We start from the raw sequence: 19,063 nt of genomic DNA, 5'->3' as shown, positions 1-19,063 counted from the left end.
TACTACGGGTGCTAAGCGACCATATACATACTTAAATAGATAAATACATACTTATATACTTACATAAAAAACATCCATGACTCAGGAACAAATATCTGTGCTCATCACACAAATAAATGCCTTTATCGGGATTCGAACCCAGGACCGCGGCTTAGCAGGCACTGCAGGCAAGGTCACTACCGACTGAGCCAGACCGGTCGTCGTCTTGCCTTTTATTTGTTTTTTGTATAGCAAAATTTGCCCCTTTTTGCAATTGTTTTGTGGGGATTTATTTCATTAACCAGGCAACCCACGATCTGTCAAATGAAATACGGCAATAAAATAAAATAGCCATAGCCGCATAGCAACGCAACATCACATCAGCTGTTTGACAGATCGATCGAGTTTGCGAACGCGATTTGTGAGTCGAAATAATTTTGCTGAAAGAAAATTATTACAGAATTACTGAAACGCTCTGTGCTGAAATATCGTGACTTTGTAGTGTATTAAAGAAAACATTTGGATCTGTGGTTCCATCAGTGTATTCCAGTGCTGTGAAACCAAAACGCACGAGATCTATTTTGAATTTCGAACTCGAGATTTTTCCCATGTAAGTTTTGGATTATTTTCTTAGTTTAATATTTGTTTCGTGTTTCAAATTCGTTCAATCAATATTTTAATGGCTCAATACCCAAGTTCATGAGAAGGTATGGCAGAGACAGCGATTCTTGTTACTACTTCCTTATGTTCTCTTGTTTTAATTAAAATGACAGTCCATTTTCATTTCTAGTGACTTTTGTGATTATAGGTAAGTATTACAGACGTAGTGCGAAAAGGGTTTCCTTCGGAAACGTTCGTATTTGTCATGCTAGTTCAGTCAATGTCAGTACATCTTGTACTGAGACTGACTGAAATAGCATGACACGTTCGTACGTTTCCGTAACAATACGAAGGCAACTCTTTTTGCACTACATCTGTACGGGAAGCATGGTCGCGCGATAGACGATAAAATATCAGGCCGTCCCTATCACACTTAGAAATAGTGCGATAGGGACGGCCTGCTATTTTATCACTTATCGCGCGACCATAATTGCCTGCCTGTACATTCTTTTCAATGGACAGTTTGTCTGTGTTTGTAGTTTGAGAGACTGTGTTTATAATTTTAATGAACTGAGTGCTATCACTTGGTTTCAAGGAAGTTTATTGCTTGTTTTATTCTGATTGGGAGTGGCTAATGAACTGATTTCATTCTAAAATTTGAATTGAAATCCAAATTACAATGACTAATATATTTTATATCTAGTGTCACATATATTAGCAATTCTAATTGGATCCATTAAAACTTCAAATTAGGGCCGGTTGCATCAAACCGTCTGTCACCATTAAAGCAATCATAAAATTTTATTGTATGGGAAGTTCCATAGACGTCTGCTGCATGACGATGATGTGTCTGTCAAGTGTTGGTTGTCAGCAACTGGCCCTTAATGTGCTACATGTAAAAAAAATCTGTTTATTTCTAAGAAACATTCATGCATTTATGAACTTAACTGCTAATCTTAAATTAAAAAGATTATTTGAGTTAAGGAGTCTAGGTACATATGTATTGTTATTTATTTTATTTATACATTATTAAGTTTTTCCGTTTTTAAGTCATAACTTCATAAGTGCTAAAGGATATATGATTTGATTCACCTTCAGCTCTGAACCATTCATTATTTATTTATATCATTTTAACATTTTTGTTTGTTAATAAGGAATATAATTTGATATGTTAAATTTCAATAAGGTTGGGATACACAGGCGTGATTGTATGTATGTAATATGTATGTACAATAAAGTTTTCTGAATTTCATGAAAAAGATAGACATAGGAACATTTATAAAGAATTATACCCTAAAGGCTGCAGATATGGCCAAAAGAAACCTCAAACAAGATGGGAGGATGAACTCAAACTCACAGCGGGCCTGTACTTAAGGATCATGGCCCATGTGGAAAGAGCTAGAAGAGGCCTTTACCAAGCGGCACACTGAATTAAGAGATAAACTCTAATTCAGAAAAATAGGCGCTTAATAGATAGATGTTAAAATATTACAGGTATTACAATCATTGAATGATAGTTTATTCAAAAGAACATGACTTAACACCTTCAGTGCGGCAATTTAAATTAAATTAAAATAGCCTTTCTTGCTGAGTTTTAAGTTAAGTTTCAATTTTCATTGTTGGAATTAAAGTTAAGTTTCATATTTTGGTTCTTATTTTATATCCATTCTTTAGTTTTTAAATTAAGTCTCGTAATTCAGTTTGCCTCCTGGCAAAGGCCTCTAAATCCCTCCAGTGTGTCCTGTCGATGGTTGCTCTTCTCCAGAATGGTCCCGCTGTTAGTATTATTTCGTCTTCCCATCTACAGAGCTGTGGGCCTTTCTTGCGGCTGTATCCTCTGGGGTACTAGTTAGTGATCTCTTTACTCCGTTTTCCTTCTTTCGAGAGCATCATATGACCTGTCCATTTCCATTTTAGTTGGTCTATTCTAGAATAGACCAACTAAAGTGCGGCAATTTACTCATAGTCAACTAGTGCGGTGTTGTTATGAAAATTTCTAGACGGTAGCTACTTAGTCTTACTTTCCCCTCTTTATCTTTACTTATACATTTTGGTTTGTGCAAAATATTTTTATCTTTTTAGGTATTTCCTCCACCCATCCTGAACACCTGAAATTCCTGAAGACCCAGCTTCTGAATCCTAGAAGTCCTACAAACATTAATTTTTCCTTATACTTTTGTTTTTTTTGTTATTATATTGTCTAATTTTCAATCAATGTTTTTTTTATGAATGTTGCTGCGGCATGTTGGAATGATATTAATTCAATTGATTTAATTTGTAGCAATGAATAAATTATTATTATATCAACACAATTAAAATTATAATGATAGAGGTCACCACTGCAACTGCTGTGGGTACGGAGTATGTGTTGCATAGCCAGAAAACAATTTTTGAAATAGTACATTACGATACAAGTACGTAAAAAACCGGCCAAGTGCGAGTCGGGCTCGCGCACAAAGGGTTCCGTAGCAGCAAATATAATAAACCAATAACTTAACCAAAATTACAGTTAAATCAACCTATCTCAAAAACTATAAGAGATACTTTGATCAAACCAAAAATCGTTGAAAGAGTTAATTAGCATGCATCACCTCTATTTTTTTTAGAATTTTATACCCCGTAGTTATAAAAATAGAGGGGGGGGACATACTTTTTACGACTTTGAGAGCTGATATCTCAAAAACCGTTCACTTTAAGAAAAATGTTTTTTAGAAAACTTTATATCATTTTAAAAGACCTTTCCATTGATACCCCACACGGGTATGTACATCGAAAAAAAAATTTTCATCCCTCAGTTACATGTATGGGGGGCCCCACCCCCAATTCTTTTTTTTACTATTTAGTGTCATAATTTTGTAGCGGTTCATACAACACATATTCCCATCAAATTTCATCACTGTAGTACTTATAGTTTCCGAGTAAATCGGCTGTGACAGACGGACAGACGGACAGACGGACAGACGGACAGACGGACATGACGAAACTATAAGGGTTCCGTTTTTGCCATTTTGGCTACGGAACCCTAAAAAGGAAGTTCGAAACGAGTGGCGATAATTACCTAAGGGCTAAGGGGGTGTTTTAAATCGACACGAGTTTCAAATTTCCTTTACGCACGTGTATCGTACGACGTTTTTCAGTACAGATGGACATATAATGAACCACTTTTCCCACTAGTGCGTAAAAAACCACCATCTGTACTGAAAAATATATGTCAACCCTTTATCGGCATTTTCGCACTATTTTGCGTCCCGCCATCGCCTGTACCGACAGAACTCGTGATTTTTTTCTTTGCCTCTTTTTGTGTCCCCCTGTTGGGCAGTCTATTTATTTTGGCCTACTTTTCCAGTTTCATACGGCAGACATACCCCAGTCCCCGCAGTCCCACTTAAGCTTAAGGAAAAACAATATTTTCGATAAAAAGCATTTTCCCGGAATAACATGGAATTGCGTCATCCGTGCGTCAGCGCCGCGCCTCCTCGCGTCGCGCTCTCATTGGTCGACGCGGCCGCCGTCACGTTCACCGGCGTATGCGCTGGTTGTGCAACTGAGTTGGACTTTTGACCCGCCGCGAGTGCTGACTGTGCTACCGTCGGTTGTCGGTGTCTGCAACATATTCCAACATATTCAACATTATCATCTGAGGCATTACAGCTTCGGCTGGGCCTCAAGCAGTTCTCTCCAGTCCAGTCCGATCTAATTGTGGCCTCCCTTCTCCAACTTTTCACTCCTTTATGGTCCTGATGTCCTGGTATACGCCGTCCCAACCATCTCAGCTTGGGCTTGCCTTTACCTCTGCTGCCCTCCTCCGCTCCGGTCGGCCATTTAAAAGGCGTTTTGTTACTCTGCCTACAACATATTATGGCGTTGAAATACAATAAAAAATGATATTGAACAAATAACATAGTTTAAAAAACCGGCCAAGAGCGAGTCGGGCCACGCTCAGTGTAGGGTTCCGTAGTTTTCCGTATTTTTCTCAAAAACTACTAAACCTATCAAGTTCAAAACAATTTTCCTAGAAAGTCTTTGTAAAGTTCTACTTTTGTGATTTTTTTCATATTTTTTAAACATATGGTTCAAAAGTTAGAGGGGGGGACGCACTTTTTTTTCCTTTAGGAGCGATTATTTCCGAAAATATTAATATTATCAAAAAATGATCTTAGTAAACCCTTATTCATTTTAAAATACCTATCCAAAAATATATCACACGTTGGGGTTGGAATGAAAAAAAATATCAGCCCCCACTTTACATGTAGGGGGGGTACCCTAATAAAACATTTTTTTTTCATTTTTTATTTTTGCACTTTGTTGGCGTGATTGATATACATATTGGTACCAAATTTCAGCTTTCTAGTGCTAACGGTTACTGAGATTATCCGCGGACGGACGGACGGACAGACAGACATGGCGAAACTATAAGGGTTCCTAGTTGACTGGGGAACCCTAAAAATGTTCTAAAGCATAAAGGAATACAACATATACTACAAAGGTAATAACAAGAGCGATCTTCCAGACAACGGTAAAATCCATACTAATATTGTAAATGGGAAAGTGTGTTTGTCTGTTTGTCTGTCTTTCACGGCAAAACGGAGCGACGAATTGACGTGATTTTTTAAGTGGAGATAGTTGAAGGGATGGAGAGTGACATAGGCTACCTTTTGTCTCTTTCTAACGCGAGCGAAGCCGCAGGCAAAAGCTAGTTAAATATAAATCAGTTGCTCAAACTCCTTTCGTAAAATGTCTAAAATTTCTGCGTACTCGTATGTGTGCAAACATTTTTTTTATAGCACACAGTGGCAAACATCGTGTGGTGACGGGTTAAGATTTTCACCATCCCCTTTTCTTCCCGTGGATGTTGTAGAAATCGACTAGGATATGGGTTAATTGTTCATTCTGTTACTTCAATATGTGTAATCACAATTTTTTTTCTTTCAACCCCTAAATTGCTAAGAGTGGCACTGAAAGAGCAGTTTAATGTGCTCTGTCTACCCTATGTACGTATTTTGTTTTTTTCCTTAAAAATGTCGATAAAAAAGACAATGGTTGCCTTTTCAACTGCGTATGTAGGTATGCAAAATACCTAAGCAAACACATATGGTTTGAGACAATTGAGACGTTTGAGTTCGGTTATTGTTACATACTCACTGGTAGGGCTATAGTGTGAGTGAAACATTTATATTATATAAAGGTGTTGTCAGCTTATAGTTCTTTATTGTTAGATAATATGTTTGTGCCTTGTTATTTCTCTCCTGTGCAACGGCTATCAAGATTCATACCCCCTTATTCATAAACGTACTCTAAAGTTATCTAGCCTATAAAGTTCGTTTGTGTCTTTTCGACATATTGGTGTGATAGAAAGGGACAAAATAACTTCATCGGCTTGATAACTTTAGTGTACGTTTATGAATAAGGGGGTAAGTATTCCAACTCAATATCTAGGGCGATGTATGATTGTATGCATCATGTTTTCATGCTATTGTGTTGTGCATTCGAAGAAGGAAACTGAAGAAGCAAAGGCCCAGTTGCACCAACCATATTTAACTGACTACTTAACGTCAATCAGCAGTAAAATATATACTTGTCATACCTACCTAAATCGACTACTTTAACTATGACAGACGTGGTGCAACCGTTGGAAAAATTGTGCCAACTGGTTTGGCCAGACTGCCATTAATATAAAGATAGTATTAATAGTAATTTTGTGGTTAGGTTATTATAAAATTAAAATTTTGAAAAACCCCCGACCGCGACATAGTAGACCGATTTTTATGAAACATAGCTAAGAACACTCCTGACTAACTCAGCTTTCAGACAAAAAAAAACTAAATCTAAATCGGTTCATCCGTTCGGGAGCTACAATGCCACAGACAGACAGACACGTCAAACTTATAACACCCCGTCATTTTTGCGTCGGGGGTTAAAAATGGACCAATTGACCGATGACAGACGTGGCGCAATTGACTTTAAGAATAAGTGCGTTTTCACATTATCCGATCCGATATCGGATGTCGGAAGGATTTCAATAGAAAAAATCCAAGATGGCGCCTGTAATGTATAGGATATCGGTCGGATCGGAAAATGTGAAAACGCACTAACGCTACAGTTATATTGACCGGGATATAAACCGTGATTACCTTTTTGATTTTTATTGAGGTCCCGATATTTCGACGCAGTTGCATGCATCATGATCACGGGTGAATCATTAAAAACTCAACGCTATTCATTGTAAATCAAACTCATGGTTGTTGCCGCGTTCAAATCACCTCATAATAAGGGCTAATGTAATCAGTAATCCAGTTTTAGGCACGACACAGTGATAATTGTTGCGTCGATAATTGTGGCGCGCTGCTATTGGTCGACGCGCGCTGCGTCACGCACTGCGCAAAGGCAAACGGACTTTGGATAAAATGGCGCAATCGCAGCTATGCAGTTATGCACTATGTGATTGTCCTGTCCGAATCTTCACGTTAGTTTACTTTTGTGACGCCCTAGCGCCGTGGGGAGGGTTATATCTGTTCCTCAAAGACCTTTCGTAAAAGGGATACGATTTTTAATGATACTCCGCTTTGTGTGGTAGTGCACATCATAGCGGATATCATCTCGCTTGAATCTAGAGCAGAGCGCAACTGGGGAAGTACCTCCGCCTTACAGAAGACCGAAGCCAAATAGCACTAGATCCTCACTCATAGTGTTGTGTTCCTGCCGGTGAGTAAGGCTGCCAGAGCTCAACGAGGGTGCGGTGTGCTGATGACGGGGGAACCTACGGAACTAATTTGTTCCGTCTATTGTCCTTTGAGTCGTCGGCAACCTGAACCCTCCCTAGAACTTGCTGTACACTCCTTTTTGGTGTGTACTTAAGAGAGCAAAAGGGAGTGTGACACTGACACCAATTGAGTTGCAGGCGTCCATAGGTTGCGGTGACCGCTTTTCATCAGGCGGACCTTATGTATTTGTATTTGTTTATTTGCTAATACACACAGATAACAATACAGGTCATGTTGGTGCGTTACAAATTCATGAGTGCATAATATTACGCCACAAGGCATGCAAAATATTAATCCTATAATAAAGCTAGTCTTAGTCTAAAGAGCCTAATTATGCTTGTTTGCCACCGACGTAGTATATATATATATTTTTAATACTTACCATACAGTGGCAAACTCAAAACAAGTGGTGACGGGTTAAGAATTTCACATCTTTCCCGTGGGAGTCTGAAGTCGATTGTGGGATATGGGTTCAATTGTGGTGTGGCAATGGGCTAGCACTGAAATGAAATGAAATGAAAATGAAAATGAAATATTTATTTTTCAAGTAGGCATATCACGATGCGCATATGAACGTCAAATAAAGCTATTACAATAGCAAACTGTCACTGCAATCACATTGGCCGACATTGGCACTGAAACTTGACCAGTTAAGATGTTTTCTGCCAACCCCTTTTGGGAATACAGTCGTTATGTGGTAGACTAACACTAGAGCCTTTGTAAAATGTACATTAACACAGTTTTTTGCACTTTTGGTTTAGAAATTGATTTCATCATTCACATGGCGACCGGTCTGACCTGGCGCGTAGTGACCCTGCCTGCTAAGCCGCGGTCCCGGGTTCGAATCCCGGTAAGGACATTTATTTGTGCTACGAACACAGACATATGTTCTTGAGTCATGGGTGTTCTCTATGTATATAAGTATGTATTTATCTATATAAGTTTATCGTCGCCTAGCACCCATAGTACTAGCTTTGCTTAGTTTGGGGCTAGGTTGATCTGAGTAAGGTGTACCCAATATTTTTTTTACATTTTTAGGTGGGTATTTGTATGCCCAATTTAATAGAAATAATAGAAATAGAAATCGTTTATTCGTGGTAAATTACAATAGGTATTAAAAATACAAACATTTAATTATTAGAACATAATATAAAAATTATCGTTTACCACGAAATGGTCCCGCCTCAGCATAATGCTAACCATACAGTCAGCGCTGGTCTTCCGGCGACACCATTTGTGGGCCACGGACGCAAACGTGCAACACGTCCATAATATAACTTGAACGCGCCCATTTGTCATTCTTGGGTCGACGCCATCTTGTTGCGCCTGCGCGCTGCACGATGGGTTAGGTGGGTTAGGTTAGGGTGGGTTAATTTGCTCAACAATTTGTGAAATATTGTAAAAAGCTATTCACTCTCAAACTTCATGCACGTTGCACGCATGCCGTTTAAATGGATATCGTGTCTTGTATTTCCAACCTAAGCGACAATCTGACATCATCCAAATGCCCTTGACTCGACATTGAAACTTTCAGTCAATTTAATGACAGAAATGTCATCATGAATAAATAAATAAATAAATATTATAGGACATTCTTACACAGATTGACTGAGGCCCACGGTAAGCTCAAGAAGGCCTGTGTTGTGGGTACTCAGACAACGATATATATAATATATAAATACTTATATACATAGAAAACATCCATGACTCGGGAACAAATATCTGTGCTCATCACACAAATAAATGCCCTTACCGGGATTCGAACCCAGGACCGCGGCGTAGCAGGCAGGGTCACCACCGACTGCGCCAGACCGGTCGTCAAATGAATTAATTATGCGTGTCCTTGACCATCTATTTATTATTCGTCGCCATCTAAGAAAAACTTGTTATACTGGTATTCGCAAAAGGTAGATTACATTAAAGACCAGTGATTGGAAACAATGGCACAGAATACATATTAGTACACAATGGTTTCATTTCATGGTAGCGCGCACCAGCGTGGCTAGCTGAGTGACAGTAAAGAGATGTAAAAGGTTTCATATACGGAATGAAACGTTTTACAGCATTTGATGTTCGGTGACTGGGCCGTGGTTCCCGATTTGAATTTAGAATAATGTATAAACGTCAAGGAGAACGAACACTTGACGGGGCATTCGAATAGAAGCAGCGATCGGGCATAGTTGTAATTTAGCTCCCATGGAATAAAAATATACCTCTATAGTTTCCCATTTGAAGTGATTTAATGGATGCCCTTCACCGATAGGCCGGCCGTCTCTCTTACAGTACACATTTTCATGCAGATTCTCAGACGGTTCATATCATAATAAAGCTTTTTCTTAAATATTTTTAGTTAATTTCCCTTTAGAGATTCAGGTCATCAACGCTGCCACGAAATTACAACGTTGGAAACGATCATTCTCTATGGCATGAACTTCGTCTCCTTATTTGTTATCCTACAACACGGACAGACGAGGCGAGGGACTTAGTTGTATGTATATGACGCAGTGATTTCAGAAGGAAATAGAAAACTATTTCCGATATTATGATAAAATATTTAGCTCCTTTTAATTTAAAATCTGGATTTCGCTGTTTAAAATACTTTTGTAATCCATGGCCTTTATTATCTATGAACACAATATTGGTCTTGAAAATAGAGGCTAAAGTTCTCAAAACAAACAAAAACAACTAATTGAGTCAATATAGATCGATTTATTTAGATCAATTTCGTCTCTGACGTCATACCAACTGCGTCAATGGTCTGCTTTGGTAAATTCAGCCCTAGTCCGAGGTAATAAAAAGCAAAATGTCCTATGAATTCTGAATTTCAATTAGGTGTGATTAAATTGGCTATCAAAGTTCAAAGATATTGTGATTAGATGTTGTTTGATAAAAGCGAATTTGTACAGTCGAGATCATAAATATATGTACAGTCGACCAAGAAAGTGGTCTACCAGTTTTGACAAAAGTTTCTGCGAGCTCTAATGATCGGTAAGGTTGACTTGACACATGGCATGACGTAAGTATCATATAATTATAGAGAGAACAATTGTTACTGACATAATATTATTGCAAGGGGAAATCGACCTTGTTGTCTCATGACGTTTAAACGAACCTCAACCACTTTTTTGGTCGACTACATTTTAGCACCTAAGGGACCGACCCCACTTGGGAGTCGCGTGTCTTGCGGCGCGCAACGGACGTCTCCGCGCCCCCAGGTGGCGCGGCGCGCGCCACGCCGCCGCCACGCCACCTGAGGCGCGTCTTACGTCCTTCCTATACAAAATGTACTGAGGAGACGTTTTTTGAATTACATTCATGCGGCGTGGCGGAGACGTCCGTTGCGCGCCCCGAGACACGCGACGCATAAGTGGGGACGCTGCCTTATTGTAACGAGTTAAGGTGAAGAAATGTACACATATTTATGAACTCGACTGTACCTAGCCTCTAGGATATGGTTATACATTATCATGATAGTAATCTTAGAAACTGACTTGCGGGTCAGAATTGGAAGGAGATCTAGCGTTGCTTGCTGTTGAGTGTTGACACCTAGCTAGATCGCTACTTCGCTGTTATCACTTAGCACCAATATAGCAAATTTCATCGAAATCGTATCGTTAGAGCCATTTTCGAAATCCCCGAATTAACTTCTTCAACCTAGCGATTTCCCGGCCTGCGTTTTCACTTTATCCGATCCGATATCGGATGTAGGACGGATATCCCATACATTTAAGCCGCCATCTTTGATTTTTACAATTGAAATCCTTCCGACAGCCGATATCGGATTGGATAATGTGAAAACGCACTAACGCTAGGATCCGCTTTCCTGCTGTCTTAAAGCTCGGCCACACATGCGCGTTTTGAGAGCGTAGACGGAGCGTTAGCGTTAGCGGAGCGCATTAATAGCGGTGCGCCGGACGAACGCTGGCGTTGCGCCCAGCGGAAGCCGGCGGGAACTAACGAGCGCGGATTGCGAGCGGAATGCGCGCGGATTGCGAGCGGAACGCCAGCGTTCCGCCGGCGCACCGCTATCATTGCGCTTCGCTAACGCTACGCTATCAAAACGCTTTATGTGTGGCGGAGGCTTTAATTCTCCATTTCGCCTAATTCTCTCCTTAGGTCTGAAATTGTTCTCTTGCATGACCGCTCTCACGACGTAGCCAGCGCTTCTTAGTGCGTTTTCACATTATCCGATCCGATATCGGATGTCGGACCGATAGCCCATACATTTACGCCGCCATCTATGATTTTTTCCTTTGAAATCCTTCCGACATCCGATATCGGATCGGCTAGTGTGAAAACGGACTTAGGCCTACCGGGGCCGCGTGCCTTGGACAGTGAGATATAGTAAAATACGGAACCCTAAAAATGTTTGCTAGTTTTAAACTAATAACATACATACAAAAAAAAAACATTCAGTCGAATTGAGAACCTCCTCCTTTTTTGAAGTCGGTTAAAAATCAGTATCAGTGGCGAGGCGTGAAGATTTTCATTAGTAAAGCCGGAGGGGTTCTTGCGATCTGTTTTGTACGGACTTCTACAGACACTGCAGAATTTTAGGGAACCCGTTAGGAATCGAAGTCAAGCCCAAGCTCAGATGGTTAGACGGCGTATACCAGGACATCAGGACCCTAGGAGTGAAAAGTTGGAGAAGGAAGGCCACAAATAGATCGGACTGGAGAGACCTGCTTGACCAGGCTAAGGCCCACCCGCGGCTGTAATGCCTCAGATGATGATGATGATGATGTTAGGAATCGAGTTGTATCGACGCTACGCCACTGATAGGTATAGATAGATAGATAGATAGAATACTCTTTATTGGCACACCTCACAAGAGATACAGAAAAAAGATACAACGGAGACAAAGCAAATGATTATAAATAGAGGCAGACAACAGGCGGTCTTATCGCTAAAGAGCGATCTCTACCAGACAACCTTTGGGTATCGGAAATAAAAAAAACATAATCAGAAAGAGTAGGTGCTTCGAAATGAAAAATCATACTTATTCTAATTTCCAACACACAAATTGAATAAACATACACATCAGCTTTCAAACAAAAAAAAACTAAATCGAATGTCTGTCTGTCTGTATGTGTGTGTGTGTGTGTGTCAGTGGCATCGTAGCTCCCGAACGGATGGACCGATTTAGATTTAGTTTTTTTTTTGTCTGAAAGCTAAGTTAGTCGGGAGTGTTCTTAGCCATGTTTCATGAAAATCGGTCCACTATGTCGCGGTCGGGGGTTTTTCAAAATTTAAATTTTGTGGTTAGGTTATTAATATCTACTCTTTGATCAGACTGTATGTATGTATATAAAATAACGTTTCACCGTGACCTAGCCTTGAATGCCGCTATCTATTAACGTATCTGCAAAACACCAATTATACTAATAATCTATTTGAAGGTTCACACCCATATACCGCATATTACGTCTAATTTTAATTAGACTTGAACTAGTATCATTATTGATCAATTCAAACATCTATCTTAAGTATGTTTATGTAAGTCTATTTATATTCTCTTATATGTGTATGTTTATTCAATTTGTGTGTTGGAAATTAGAATAAGTATGATTTTTCATTTCGAAGCACCTACTCTTTCTGATTATGTTTTTTTTATTTCCGATACCCAAAGGTTGTCTGGTAGAGATCGCTCTTTAGCGATAAGACCGCCTGTTGTCTGCCTCTATTTATAATCATTTGCTTTGTCTCCGCTGTATCTTTTTTCTGTATCTCTTGTGAGGTGTGCCAATAAAGAGTATTCTATCTATCTATCTATCTATACCTATCAGTGGCGTAGCGTCGATACAACTCGATTCCTAACATCATCATCATCATCATCTGAGGCATTACAGCCGCGGGTGGGCCTTAGCCTGGTCAAGCAGGTCTCTCCAGTCCGATCTATTTGTGGCCTTCCTTCTCCAACTTTTCACTCCTAGGGTCCTGATGTCCTGGTATACGCCGTCTAACCATCTGAGCTTGGGCTTGACTTCGATTCCTCCCAACAAACAAAATATCCTTATAAAATCAATCTATAAGGGCTAAACACTCATAGTAGTTTTAAAATAGCATTCATTATGCCAGAGTTCCTTATAGCGGCTCATTATAAGAGAATTTGGCCTAATAGTACATTTACTCTTATAATTTGGCCATGTACACGTTAATAAGTCAAATTTATATGACTGCAATAAGGGTTTAAAAATATTTACTCTTATAGTAGCTCATTATAAGAGGATTTGGCCAATAGTACATTTACTCTTATAACTTGGCCATGTACACGTTAATAAGTCCAATTTATATGACTGCAATAAGGGTTTAAAAATATGTATTCTTATAGAAGCCATTTAAAATGCCTTTTCGCTGTATAATATTCAAAGCACTATAAAAGCTTTTGTTATGGCCAATTATTCTTATAAAAGTAATGCATAAGATAACTATGATGCTTTATGCCTCATAGGAGCATATTATAAAACGTCTATCCAGCAAACAAATTATAGCATTTTATAAAGTGTTTAAAAGAATTAAAACAATACATTTTCTCTTATACAATAATTATAAAGGCATTATTCTTGAAAGTGTCGTATTAAAAGTTTTTGTAAAACTTGATTCGTCATTTTGAAAATCCAGCGAATGTGAACAATCTGATCCCAACTTATCGATTAGTGGTTCCGTAGAGGATGCCATTATGGAATAATTATAAGAATATGCAGGCAAGCAGCAGTGACAGTAATACAGGTATATCGTTAAATGATGAATTGAGTTTGGATTTAGCTTAATAATTATATTTTTTGTTCTTATTTAAGGTGTCTGTAGCTCTGCGGTGAAAAATGTTAAGGTATATACAGCGGGGCCGCGGGGCAGATCTCGACTGGAGGGCAAATGTAACTGGTCCATTGTTTCCATGTTTTACAATGTTTACATTATTAAATAGAGTGTCCACCGGTTATACCAGACTAGCATGCACTCGGAGGTGGCCAATTATACATAACTGAGCGTATAAGAGACTATTACCAAGGCACTCAGTTTTTTTATCCATCAGTACCTACTAATATTAATTTTTAAGATTAACTTTATTAGAATAAGTTCCAAAAGTGTATTCCTTACTTTATGGACTTTGGTCTGAATTAAAAAAATCTTTTATTGCGGATTATCATTGTGAATGTTGGACGATCTGAATAAGTGAATACAATGTTCGGCTATTTTAAGAAGAAACCGATTTTATATGTAGTCCTTTTGGGACTAAGACAGATTAAAATTGAGGACAAATAAAGACAAACTCACTGTTTTTAAGATATTTATTTATGTGCAACGAAACCAAACCGATACAAGTAACTTTATAAGATTAATATTTTCAGTTCTATTGCTCACGATGTTGCTGTTTCAATGAGTCTACATACTTCAAAATATGATATATATAATATAATATATATTCTTCAGAGCGCCTGCTACACGGTGGTAGAAATTGTAATTAACCTATCAGTATATTTCCAAAATAATAAGTAGTTTCCTTTATCGAGGTCTTCATCAAATTCACAAAAGATATATTGATTTTCGTTTTCTTGTTTTGAATTATCAGCGCCATCTTTGCTTGGTGTGATTTTCTTACAACCTAAACTATTTCCTGCGTCCTCTTCCATTTTGCATGTTTTTTGATCCACCACTCCGGGCTTATTTTTGGGTGTAAGTAATGATTGTGACTGATTTTCTCCATCAGAATATGTGACGTTTTGTAGTTCATCTGTAATAAAAAAAAAAATTTGAAGTCTTAGGCTAGGCTGTTTATAGTTATCGACACAAAGTCCATTGTGATGGCGGTACTGAAATCGTCTGTGGTTTTCAATAGCACTTACTTACTAAGAGGAGGAGAAGAGTTGTCATCTTCACGTCACTAAAAACGGCTGACTATGTATCTCATCCACAGATTCTGTAACAATAACCAATATCAAATAGAGTATTTGACTCAGTATTTACAATAAATCAATAGGAAGTAATAAAATAAGGCACCAGAAGATTAAATATTCCGAGGCACAAGTTTGTTTTAAATTGAAAATTCTAGGTATAACTTCCTAATGAAATATTGAAAATATCAGTATTACCTGACATGCTGCGGACTACATCACTACACGGTTTTATTTTGTTCTATGCCGGTTAATCGAACCAAACCTTTATCAAAGCGTTCCCCAAAATACCGGTTTAAAAAGAACGGTCTTTCGAACAAAAATGCAATTTCAAAGTTTTGCGCCAAGTACATGATAACTAGACAGCGGATTTCAGGTAGCGATTTAAATATTAATATGGATATGACTAGTGCAATTTTTTAAATACATGTCATGTTATTATTATTACCTACATCGCACACCACAAACTTCACTGAATAATTAGATTAAATTAATGTTATTTTTTCAACAAACTACATTTAAAAAAAAGTATTTTATTCTAAATAATGGACTTTCAATTTAAATATATATAGGAAGCGAATTATTTTCATTTTTATATTCTTTGAGCCATAATAGAAGTTTTTACTGTGCAGTGCGCAGAAGAAATATTAAAGAAATAACATACATACATACAATCACGCCTGTATCCCATAAAGGGGTAGGCAGAACACATGAAACTACTAAAGCTTCAGTGCCACTCTTGGCAAATAAGGGGTTGAAAGAAAACGAAACTGTGACATTGCAGTGGCAGGTTGCAAAGAAATAAGTATAAATAAATATTTTTTTTATTTTTTTTATTATCATTATAATTTTTGCCCAATATTCACAAAAGCATCCAAAATGGGTTTTGTTTTTATGTTCCCATACATTTTTTCGTGTGTAGAAAAAATAATAAATATTGTATGCGAGTCATATTCATATTAATATTTAAATCGCTACCTGAAATCTGCTCTCTAACGATAACGTTATGAATTTTTAACTGGTATCCGTTACAAATATTTAACTAGATGGTAAGGTTCGGGATTTCACTAATTGTGAGAAGGAACCCTAAAGATATATAAAATGGCGAATCTTAAGTAACACCGGTGGCTATTATAAAGTGTTTACTCTTATAGAGTATTTGTAAATGATGTGCTTACTGCTTTTACTCTTATAACAGCCTTGCTTAAGACATGTCAAAATTAACTAACCGCATTTTTAGTACAAAACCGTTGAAATACAAGGGTGCATTAATAATACAACACATTTTATATCACATTTCACCATGAAATTGGATTCCCACACAGTTTTCATAATAAATAAGCAAATAATTGTAATATGTAAAAGTTAACTTACCGTTTACTAACTTGCAAAATGGATGACTTGATGATGATGTACACATAAATCACTACGAAAAGCACAATAAACTTTTAAAACAGCATCCTGTTTCGCCGTTATGAGTTTTACTCCCTTATATCTGATGATCGCAAAACGTGTACAAGAGCTATTGCCCTTATTAAAGCTTTGAATATGATTCTTACAAGTATAATTGCCTTTATTAAAGCTTTAAATATGATTCTTATTAGTACATTAGCCTTTTAAAAGCACTTTTCTTACCATTATAAGGTTAACTTTCTTATTGCATGCCATAATAAAGCACGTACAAGATAAGAAAGCTAATAATATAGCAACTACAAGGGGGATATAAGGTTTTTGGCCTTATAAGGTGTGCCCAAATGCCCTCTTGTAAAGGGTTTACAAGGTTATTATAAGAGTACTATTTTTGGCATTATAAGCCACTATAAGACTAATTTTTGTTAGTTGGGGCTAACGGGTTCCCTAAAATTCTGCAGTGTCTGTAGAAGTCCGTACAAAACAGATCGCAAGAACCCCTCCGGCTTTACTAATGAAAATCTTCACGCCTCGCCACTGATACTGATTTTTAACCGACTTCAAAAAAGGAGGAGGTTCTCAATTCGACTGAATGTTTTTTTTTTGTATGTATGTTATTAGTTTAAAACTAGCAAACATTTTTAGGGTTCCGTATTTTACTATATCTCACTGTCCAAGGCACGCGGCCCCGGTAGGCCTAAGTCCGTTTTCACATTATCCGATCCGATATCGGATGTCGGACCGATAGCCCATACATTTACGCCGCCATCTATGATTTTTTCCTTTGAAATCCTTCCGACATCCGATATCGGATCGGATAATGTGAAAACGGACTTAGGCCTACCGGGGCCGCGTATATGGGTGTGAACCTTCAAATAGATTATTAGTATAATTGGTGTTTTGCAGATACGTTAATAGATAGCGGCATTCAAGGCTAGGTCACGGTGAAACGTTATTTTATATACATACATACAGTCTGATCAAAGAGTAGATATTAATAACCTAACCACAAAATTTAAATTTTGAAAAACCCCCGACCGCGACATAGTGGACCGATTTTCATGAAACATGGCTAAGAACACTCCCGACTAACTTAGCTTTCAGACAAAAAAAAAACTAAATCTAAATCGGTCCATCCGTTCGGGAGCTACGATGCCACTGACACACACACACACACACATACAGACAGACAGACATTCGATTTAGTTTTTTTTTGTTTGAAAGCTGAGTTAGTCGGGAGTGTTCTTAGCTATGTTTATGAAAATCGGCCCACTATGTCACGGTCGGGGGTTTTTTCAAAATTTTAATTTTGTGGTTAGGTTATAAACGTAAAGGTAAAGTGAATACCTAGGTGGGGGGTGGGGCCTTCCACGACCTGTCAAAAATTACAAGATGCCGGATGAATGTTCCAAATGTCAGCGTAGGTACATATTTCAATACAATTAGTTTAATTTTTTTTTTTTTTTTTTGATAGCAAATATAGATTTATTATGGGACCAATGCTGAAATATACAATAGTACATTACGATACAGGCAAAGCTCCGAATGATTTTGCGAATGTCCCAGACCTTGACAATATTAATCTGCACTTTAGCTCGTCGCCCGTTAATCTTATCCCTGCTACAAAAGAAAAATCTTTAGCTCTTCTAGCTAACTCCCGGCACCCAAACTGTACTACCTTTGAGCTTGGTAATATCTCACCCGAAGAAACACATGCTATTCTCAAGTCACTTAAAACGAAAGCCGTTGGGGAGGATAATCTTAGTTTAGATATGATTATGCTCGTAGCAGACTTTATCTCCCCCATCATATCTCATATTATTAATTTTTCCTTTTCGTCCGGTATGTTTCCTTCTATCTGGAAACTCGCGAGTGTAATTCCTCTCCCAAAAGTCTCCAACCCTTCTTCTATCTCCGAATTTCGTCCTATCTCTATTCTGCCTATTCTCTCCAAGGTTATTGAACACTTTGTTAATCGACGCCTTACTTCACATCTCAACCAAAATAACCTTTTTAATCCACTTCAGTCGGGTTTCCGCCCCGGGCATAGCACAGTCACAGCATTGGTTAAGGTCACTGACGATATTCGTTATAATATTGAAAATAAAAAGGTCACTATCTTGGTTCTTTTGGACTTTAGTAGTGCCTTTAATACGGTGGACTTCGATATACTTCTTGCGTTTCTTAATAATCTTAATTTTTCCCCTATATCTCTGTCCTGGTTCCGTAGCTACCTTTTTGGGAGGCGGCAGCGAGTCCGGATTGATGACAAGGTCTCCGAATGGACTGAACTTTTGGCCGGTGTCCCCCAAGGAGGTGTACTGTCACCATTACTATTTTCCATTTTTATTGATAGCATTACTAAGCGTTTGAAATCCTCGTATCACCTTTATGCGGACGATTTACAAATATATTCAGCGT

At 38.1% G+C, this 19,063-nt stretch overlaps 1 protein-coding gene across 3 annotated transcripts in view; it reads left to right on the top strand.

Moving 5' to 3' along the window:
* The first annotated feature begins 357 nt into the window (after window positions 1–357).
* LOC125237542 (trehalase-like) overlaps window positions 358–19,063 on the top strand; it is a 150,348-nt gene continuing 131,642 nt past the window's right edge. For 2 of the 3 annotated variants that reach the window (XM_048144665.1, XM_048144669.1), the window contains exon 1: window positions 358–589. The gene's annotated coding sequence lies outside the window, so the exon portion shown is untranslated. The remainder of the gene's footprint in view (window positions 590–19,063) is intronic. The other variant, XM_048144667.1, reaches the window with a different exon arrangement.

The sequence above is a fragment of the Leguminivora glycinivorella genome, chromosome 21 (genome assembly GCF_023078275.1).
Source record: "Leguminivora glycinivorella isolate SPB_JAAS2020 chromosome 21, LegGlyc_1.1, whole genome shotgun sequence".
NCBI classification, from domain to species: Eukaryota; Metazoa; Arthropoda; class Insecta; order Lepidoptera; family Tortricidae; genus Leguminivora; species Leguminivora glycinivorella.
The sequence above is the reverse complement of the archived record's forward strand: the minus strand, read 5'-3'. Positions and strand labels throughout refer to the sequence as shown.